The sequence below is a fragment of the Colias philodice genome, chromosome 8 (assembly GCF_061535455.1).
Source record: "Colias philodice isolate Cphi_HAF_F1 chromosome 8, ilColPhil1 Martin Lab GWU primary, whole genome shotgun sequence".
Lineage (NCBI taxonomy): Eukaryota > Metazoa > Arthropoda > Insecta > Lepidoptera > Pieridae > Colias > Colias philodice.
The window spans coordinates 876,871-886,369 of NC_143093.1; positions in this window are offsets into that span (position 1 = coordinate 876,871).

Genomic DNA, 9,499 nt, shown 5'->3' on the forward strand with positions numbered 1-9,499 from the left:
TGAACCTGTCAGTTTGACGTCAACGACCAGAGAAAATTTTCAAAAAATTATCACTTACAATACCACAAGAGCTTCAAAATTATCGGGTATTTTCCGATAGGTTCGTTGCAAACAAATGAAGGAGTCAAGTTTTTAGTCAAGGTTAAAAAATCACGAGCGCGAAGCGCGAGTGATTTTTCCTGAAAAACTTGATGACTTTATTTGTTTGCAGGGAACCTTGAGGGAAATGCCAGATAATTTTGAAGCTCGTGTGGTATTCGGGAGATTATTTTTCCGTCCCAAATGTCGGCCAATAATTTCACAATTGAATTGAACCTGTCAGTTTGACGTCAACGACCAGAGAAAATTTTCAAAAAATTATCAGTATAATACCATGTAGGTTGTACCACGTGACGTCGAATGGTGCAATTCTATTGGTCGATATTTGGGTCGGAAAAATAATCAAAAATAACAATAGGGTTAGTCACGTTAGTCACAGTATAATAAAATTAATCACAGTATAAATAATACATAGATCATGTATATGACTCTAGCTTACGATATACATATTCTGGCAAAGACATCCGTTTCAAACTTAGGGATCCGTTCACATGACAACGCTCGTAAAACCTTCAATAAAACCGTTTTATTGTGGGTAAAAGTGGTCGGCTTATACGCAAATGGAGATTTGAGAATTCAGAAACTTTAATAAAACTATTTGTAGAAAAACAGATTTTTATTGCTACAAATCACAGCTGCATTCCATGGAATATAATTATAATGCACACGATGAAATAGTACATTCGATAAATCTGTATTACAATACCAAAAGTAAGACATGTTTTATCCCTTTAAGTAGGGAATACATTAAAATACGTACATACAAGAAGCCATTACCATTTAAGAAATAGTATATGATCCTGGCTTTAGACAAGACTTTACAGTGTTAGAGGAAAAAGATAGCTAATGACGAAAATTATAATTTATAGATATTTTAAAGGACAGCTTACCATATTAACGATAAAAAAATTGAATACCTCATACTAAAGTAACTTTGACTACAAACTATATTATCAACATAAACAACGTAATCTATCTTCAAAGTAAAATGTCCCAACAAATTAAGAACACATCTTTGTCCATCGTTATCCCAAGCCCTTAGCATTAGATCACTTCGTCCCAATTACTACCCCACATGTCGCCTTATTCGTCCACCAATTACAAATTGGGACAAACTTTGAAGAGAATTTCCCCGGATATACTGGTAAATTATATACCCCGGACATATGGTCTCAAAGGTATAGGAAACTGGGATGGGTATTTATGACAAAATTTTACATTTGGTTATATTCTTAGTAGGTAAAATATAATGTTTAGTTAGGTTAATCTCATCTCCTCTCTGTAATTATAATCTACTAGATTTTCTCCCGCAGCTTCGCAAGTCTTCAGCTACTTCCATACCAAACTTCATTGTAATCGGTTCTGTAATATTTGCGTTTAAGAGTAACATCCATCCATCCATCCTCGGAAAACTTTCACAATTATAATATTAGTAGGATACCTACTAGATAATGTTAATAATATAAAAGTGAAAAGTTTGTTTATTTCTTTGAACACACTAATCTCAGGAACTATTTTTCGGATTTGATGATAAATTCTTTCAGTTTTCCATTCATGAAGAAAGGCCATTATAGGCTTTTTAACATTATAAGACGTTATAAAATCGATAAAAATATATCCAAAGTACTAAGCTAATTAAAATTCCACTAACTATACAAGTATACAATACCTAAGTACTGTAATATAAACAGTAAACACTCTTTCACGAATGATTTATCAGCTAACAACTCCGAAATTAATCTCTCAAGTAATTAATTACATCAAGTCTAACTTGGATTTCTGTTAACAATACGACAGTCACAATGTGTTTGTTGAACGAGTAAAGGAGACGTTTCTGAACGTATATGTTACTGGGAAATGATAAAAACCGTGATTTCGTCAAATCCCTAAGTGACATTAACAAACATGTATAATCATTATCCGACAAAATATCAAAAAAGCTCGTTATCGTCAGATCAGAATAACAACACGATTTTAACATTTTACTACATAATATAATAAATCCAGAGATTGGTGCAAACTCCTAGAATTTTTCAGTAAAATGGTAAAAAAATTCTGCGAAAGGTATTTCAAATATTACCTAATCAACATGAGAGCTTTGAAATATCTATCGCAGATTATTTATTCATTAATTAACTGCACTATTCTAGCCGTTTGATAAAATCACTATATTTATTCAGATAATTGATCAAATCTCTGTTTTCATAATTCCCCTACAACATATACATTTCCAGCCTCCCTTCTACACATTCCCCTGCGGCCTGTAACAAAAAACGTTTGTCAACTGTACGGGGATTAGTAACAAAAAACCGGCATGCCAACGGTTAAATTCTTTATCTCAAGTAAACAGTTGGAAAATGTATATGTACGTTTAGTTCAGGGCAATTTTAATTAAGTGTATCGTAGAGATAGACTAAATCTTAATACTATTATAAAGGCGAAAGTTTGTATGGATGTATGGATGTATGGATGTTTGTTACTCTTTCACGTAAAAACTACTGAACCGATTACAATGAAATTTAGCACACATATAGAGGGTAACTTGGATTAACACATAGGATAGGTTTTATCCCGGAAATCCCACGGGATCGGGAACTATGCGGGTTTTCCTTTGAAAACGCGGGCGAAGCCGCGGGAGGAAATCTAGTCTACTATGATTATATTTGTATGTATGTATAAACGTAGTATTGTTGGGAAAATACAATGAGGTATTAATATGTATCGTGGGTTGACAAGGGAAGTAGGTAGTTGTTTATTATTAAACACAGTTATTAACCTATTTCTATAAACAACTTTATAATATAACTAGCGGTCCGCCCCGGCTTCGCCCGTGGTACCTACATGTTTAAACTATCCTATCTCTCAAGTTGGATCGAATTGAACATGGTGTGCGAATTTTATTATAATCGGATAAGTGGTTTAGGAGTCCATTGAGGACAAGCATTGTGACACGAGATTTGTATATATTAAGACTAGCTTTCCGCCCGCGGTTTCGCCCGCTTCGTCTAAAACATAATAAATTATATACTAAAACCTTCCTCTTGAATCACTCTATCTATTAAAAAAACCGCATCAATATCCGTTGCGTAGTTTTAAAGATTTAATCATACATAGGGACATAGGGACAGAGAAAGCGTCTTTGTTTTATACTATGTAGTGATGTAGGTTTGAAATAGATTTTGTCTAAGGATTTTGCATTCTTTGTGCATAATAATAAATTTATCCTCACTACTAGATCCTTTATTTATATAACACTAGCTTTCCGCCTGCGGCTTCGCCCGCGTTTTCAAAGAAAAACCCGCATAGTTCCCATTCCCGTGGGATTTCCGGGATAAAACCTAGCCTATGTTACTCGTGGATAATGTAGCTTTCGAATGGTGAAAGAATTTTTAAAATCGGTCCAGTAGTTTATGAGCCTATTCATAACAATCAAACAAACAAACAAACAAAGTTTTCCTCTTTATAATATTAGTGTAGACTACACAATATGTTAAAAAAATATTTATAGACGACTACCTTTCCGCGCGGCTTCGCCAATGTGTACAAAACTTAACAAATTATATGCTTAACTCTTCCTCAAGAAACTCTATCTATTAAAAAAAACCTCATTAAAATCCATTGCGCTGTTTTTAAAATCTAAACATACATAGCGACTAACAGACAGTTACTTCGATATTGCTTTATATTATTACTAGGTGGTAGGTACATGTTTCGCAATAAAAATTATATTATTTTTTTTTTTTTGTGTGTTTTATGTAAATCTTGTGTGTGTGTGCAATAAAGTATTATCTATCTATCTATCTAAAAAGTAGCCTATGTCCTTTCTCGGGTATCAAAATATCTCCATACCAAATTTTATGCAAATTGGTTCAGTAGTTAAGGCGTGATTGAGTAACAGACAGACAGACAGAGTTACTTTCGCATTTATAATATTAGTATGGATGTAGTGATAATTTAAATGTACACGGTAACAGAACATTCTGGATATATTTAGACTTTTAAAGCAGATTTCCTACAATAAGTGAATTAAATATACCTAGATCCAAAGCAACCCACACTTGAATGCGTAGCTAAGAATAGCACAAATATTTTTCTACATTTTTCTTTGCTAATATTAAAGTACCAATGTATTTGCGGCTTAAAATATCTTTCATTTAGATCTAACCTACGAATATATAAAGCTGAAGAGTTCCAAGTTTGTTTGTTTGAATAGGTTTATATCAGAAAAAACTTAACTAAGTCGATTTAAAAATTATTTCACTGTTGGATATTTACGTGTTCCTGGCTATATGTATATGTATATGTATGTACTACTGCCGAAGTTGGGACGTACCGCTAGTATTCTTTAGTACCTTCCGTGTGTCTAAGATTTTATAGAAATTATCACTGATGAAACACAAGACACTTTATAAAATTGATTTGGACACGAAGCAGATTTCTTTCCATTTACATAAAGAAAGCAATATATATACGACAAGTTTGAACGAAATTGATATACCTTACTTACGATGAGGCTTAGGAAAACACTGCTATTTTTGTGAGAAAATCGAAATATTTCTTATTTAAGAATTAATTAAAATTAATACATCTATATACATAAAACTCAAAGGTGACTGATATAGTGATCTATAAACGCACAGCCCAAACCACTGGACGTATCAGGCTGAAATTTGGCATGCAGGTAGATGTTAGGACGTAGGCATCCGCTAAGGATTTCCCGAAAATCTTGCGGGAACGGGGAAAAACGGGGATGCACGTACAAAGTCGTGGGCGGAAGCTAGTATTAGATAAAAGCTTAACTTATTTAGACGATTTTGTTTAAAAAAAGAGCGTATGTGCTGAGCACACGTGTCAGAACTCAGAAGTGAAACTTCTTTGGCCAAATTCAAATATAGCAAAATCGTCGCCTTCCTCCGTGATGTGACAGTATTGCGTACGCGACTTTGAAATTTTACTCTCAGCGCGCCTAAAGAAGTTTCACTTCAAAATTTTTGATTTATCTATTGCCGTGATTTTGTCCGCAACGTAGAGTATATACGTCATAATAAAAATATGAATGTACAAGTTCAAAGTTTATTATTTTTATTTATCTGTTCATATCCTGTATTCTACGAAGGTTTCGCAGGATCCTATGTAAATTGATTCGAAAGGGATTGTATTGCGCTCGAGGGAGAATCCATCAGTAACAAGGATACAGTGTCAAAAGCCTTCCAATGGAGTCAGGTCGTCAGATAACTGCGCTTTGTAACAAGATCATATTTCTGAATTGTTTACTAGCTAAGAAAAGTTTATGAAAACCAGGAATTAGTAGACTTAGTTATACTTTAAAATTGTCCATTAGCCTTGTTCGCCTATTGTGTAATTTGTGTTTATTCTGTATTTTATGTGTTTATGTACAATAAAGAATTCATTCATAATTAATATTGTTTTCATTGTGGCACCACTTAAATGATAGAAAGAAAATATGATGTACAGCGGACTGAATAACAAATTTAACTAATAACTTATATTCTGTGTATAAAATTCATCCAAATACGTCCTTTTTCAGTTTTTCATGTTTATAAAAATGAATAAAACATAAATACTCACCTGAAAGCTCAGAACAGAGCATGAAAAGATATAAGTTACAAAATTTCCAAGAATTTTATCACACTTAATATTGAATATATATGTATCTACATATTAGTAAATTGAATAAAATGCATCAACATCAATTCATGTATAGAATACTGCCTCACAAGTCTTTACACCCGAAACCACTCCTTGTTACCTACCAATTAGGCAATTCACCAAATTAATTACACACATTAATTATACTTACCATTCGAACCAATCGTATTTATTACTTGACAAATACTTATCAGTAAATCACGTAAACAAACACCCCATATTATTAATCCACTGGACGCTAAAGCCCTTGGCATCTTAGACCCTTTTCAATGGATGACATAATTAGTCGACTTAAGGCTAGTTTATTTGAAGTTCATTAACGGACCCTTTTCAAATGTTGATGTACAATAGTTGAATTCACTTGGTGTATTGAAATTAATCTGTTCAGTGAAGGGAAGTTAATTCTGTAACGGTTATATTGAAACCTTTGAAACATTTAATAATAATCTTGAAAATTACGTCGTGTTAGTTACACTATTTATAAATCAAGAACGTCTGAAATGATGTGGCTGAAAAATGGTGGATAGCTTAGAACCAGGAGAAGAACATAGGATACTTTTTATCCCCAAAATTTTGAAAAAATTACAACCGGGGCAGAGTCGGAGTAAACAGCCAGTTAATTATGTGTATTATGGGTGTGTGTGTGTTATTAATGTAATAGAAAATTGCTTAACTTATACAAGTAATGAAGTGATGATTTTAATTCGCCACACCATAATATATCGACTCTACAATCCCATGAATAATACCTACGATTTTTAAAGTACGACTACAATTTATCCGTCCAATTTTCTACACCGATGGTAAAAATGTCAACTAAATATCAGTTTGAATACTTTCATTGAATCTCAATCCACAGGTTATCTTTTGCCGCAGCAATATATGGAATTTCTTGGAACATCTTAGTATTTATCAGTACATATACAATAAAACTGTAAGAATGTAAACACACCATAACATTATGGCTGTGTAAACCACTTGTCCTTTAGTAAAAAAGGCGCAAATTAACTTCGCAGCCGCAGGCCGGATCCTGAAACTTGATATTTCTATTCCGTGTTTTACATGAAAATCGTATTTCTATCATCTAAATGAGGGTAGTTTGGAGAACTTTTTATGCGCGACAAATCTTGTTGGCTATTGAAATTTCAAATGTTGTTTATCATTTTTGGGATGCTAGTTCCCGTTTTGCTGCTTGAATTTCCATATAAACAATATCTTGCTTTTGTGTGTTACGATAACATGAGAGAACTTTTTATATTTATTTTGAGAATATACTTAAGGCCATATAGGTACTATATGTATACCACAATATCGTAAACATTGAACAATTGACTAATCTCCACTGCGTTCCGTCTTGCCGCTTTCAGTGGCCGCATCGTACGTGTTTTGGAACGTTTAATACGAGAAATCAGAATTTTTTAAATAATAATTCATAAATAGATATATAATAATATAAAAATGAAACCCGTTTTCCACGGCATGACGCGTGCACGGGTGGACCGATTTCGATAATTCTTTTTTTTATTATATTCCTTGAAGTACGAGGATGGTTCTTATGTAGAGAAAACGTAATTATGTACCACGGGCGAAGCCGGGGCGGACCGCTAGTATATAATAATTCTGACTTCTAAACTTCTATAAAGTATAATATGTCTCTACATTTGTAGCGATAACTAGCATATTTTCAGCAAGGTTCTATCTATCCAAATTCAGGACAATCAAACATTCAAATGAGATAAAAGAAACAAAGCAATGCACCAAAAATGTTTCACAACCAAAGTTAGCTTTTAACAAGCACTTTCTTGTCCTACACTACAGCTATTGAAGCTCTTTGAGCTCATATTTTTGGATCAAATATTCCTCAATCCCGCCTGTGATAGAGCAGTGGATTTCTTGCAATTTTTATTATTTTACAGCTATACAGGCAAAGGAATTTTTAATTAAAGTGTAGGGGTTGTATGATTTGTTTATCAGTTTTATTACCTCCGAGTTGGTGAGCCTGGATTCAGACAAAAAGATAAATTTATTATTAAGAAAAAATATGTAGGTCTGCAGTCTCGTAAGTATCTCATTTTACTTACATAGTTTAATTATTTTTGTCATATTTAAATCATTATACAGTTTATTCATTATACAGTATGCCGACTGCAACAAAATATTTAAACAAAACGCTCTTTTCGAGTTAATAAAAAAAATAATCACTACATACCTAGTATAAAACAAAGTCGCTTTCTTTGTCCCTATGTCCCTTTGTATGCTAAAATCTTTAAAACTACGCAACGTATATTTTGATGCGGTTTTTTTTATTAGATAAAAGTGATTCAAGAGGAAGGAAGGTTTTAGTATATAATTTTTCAGGTTTTAGACAAAGCGGGCGAAGCCGCGGGCGGTAAGCTAGTTTACATATATAACATACACATAACAAACCACTAATACCAAGAATCAATATAACAAGTGTACTACAAGATACAAACGTTTCCACTCTTAATATTATCTTCAACACTTAATCCTACATAAATCCTTGTTATCTAGTGCTTATGGGAATTCCAAGACATTACAATTCCAATAGATCAGTTCATTACTAATTCTAAGAATCAATCTATGGAAGATGAAAATCCATGGAATGTCGTGTCGCATAAAAACCACAGGAACTGTCGTGTAAAGAACTGTCTTTATATTAATCTGTCTTTATATTAATCTTATAATATAAAAATGAATCCCAAAATGTGTTGGTAAGCGCATAACTTGAGAACGGCTGAACCGATTTCGATAATTCTTTTTTTATTATATTCCTTGAAGTACGAGGATGGTTCTTATGTAGAGAAAACGTAAATATGTACCACGGGCGAAGCCGGGGCGGACCGCTAGTTATAAATAAAATGGAAAATGGAAAAGAGCAACTACAGAGTTTCTTTCCGGCTCTTTTCTTAGAAAATGCTTACCGAACCGTTGGTAAATGTTAAAACTAGGTTATGACGATTTTAAGTGCTTCTAGAAGAAGTCATGAATAAATAAATGTTTGAGCTTAAGCCTAAAATCCTAGAAGTTCCTAGTTATCGAGCTATAAAAAGTTAATTCCATATAAAAATTATCAACGCAGATTAAAGGATAAGGTTAATAAAGGCTCTGCTTAAGTATAATGTAAGCAAAAATACACTTTACTTGCAAAAACACAAGGTTGAAATATAATTGCGTTTCGCCCCAGCTTGACTTGGATGAAATATTCATGATGTTTCCAATCTAAGATATACGTTTCCTCGGCACGTGTTGCCGATAGCTTTGAGGTATTTTTTGTGATGGATATTGTATATTTGATAGACTAGACAAAATTTATTTGTCCTAATAAATACGGTTCACCAGATAACATAGTTATATGAAAAAGAAAAAGGAAAAATCTGAAAAAAGTTATTACAATGTTCATAGGAAATTCTTTAATTTAAAGCAACAAAACCATTGCTTTAAGTTTTTATTTCTATTAATTTTTGTTTAATTACGCTGTTAATTTTATGACATACTAGATTTCCGCCTGCGGCTTCACCCGCGTTTTCAAAGGAAAACCCGCATAGTTCCCATTCCCGTGGGATTTCCGGGATAAAACCTATCCTTTGAGTTAATCCAAGTTATCCTCTATATGTGTGCTAAATTTCATTGTAATCGGTTCAGTAGTTTATGCGTGAAAACCATACATACATACATAATTACAAACCTTTCCTCTTTATAATATTAGTAC